The following is a 703-nucleotide window of genomic DNA, read 5'->3' as shown; positions in this document are numbered from 1 at the left end:
ATCAGAAAAACATTTTATAACAAGCCCCCCCAGATCCCTGGCTTTAACCATTTTGACAAAACAAAAAAAAAAAAAAAAGCCGCTCGGACTCCTGCCCAAACTGCCAAAGCAAAATAAATAAATAAAAGCGCACCTCCTGCCGCGCACCCCAAGGATCCTCTTGCACGCACCCCACTTTGAGACCACTGATCTAAAATTAAGTAGGAAGAGCAGGGAAACTGATAAATGATTGATTAAGTATTATTTACAGGATCCAAATAGCAGAAACTGCACACTAAACAAAATGTTTATTAGGTAGGAAGATCAGTTCATAGAAGTTCATATCAAATATCAAAAAGGTCAGTGGGCACCATCTAAAAGTGCAGGTACTAAACTGCATCAAAAGCAGGACTGTCCTATAAGCAAAAATAAAATAAATTATGTTTCTCTCATCCTCAACTCTAAGGATGAAATTCTGACTCCATTGAAGTCAGTGGGAAAACTCCCATTTCACCTTTAGAATGTAGTGGAGAAAAACATTTTCACAAGGAAACATCTCCATTTCAAGATAACACGTGTTTATGATAAATAGGGAGAAAAATATTTGCAAAGTTAACTATTGCCAAACTGCAAATAGATAGTAATCACTATCCTGCAGGTGGCAGTATATTTGCATGCTATTGATATTAAAACACTGTATGAGTGACTGAGAGAAAGAGACCGA

The sequence above is a fragment of the Terrapene carolina genome, unplaced genomic scaffold (genome assembly GCF_002925995.2).
Source record: "Terrapene carolina triunguis isolate 2854851 unplaced genomic scaffold, T_m_triunguis-2.0 Scaffold35098, whole genome shotgun sequence".
NCBI lineage: Eukaryota > Metazoa > Chordata > Testudines > Emydidae > Terrapene > Terrapene triunguis.
The sequence above is the reverse complement of the archived record's forward strand: the minus strand, read 5'-3'. Positions refer to the sequence as shown.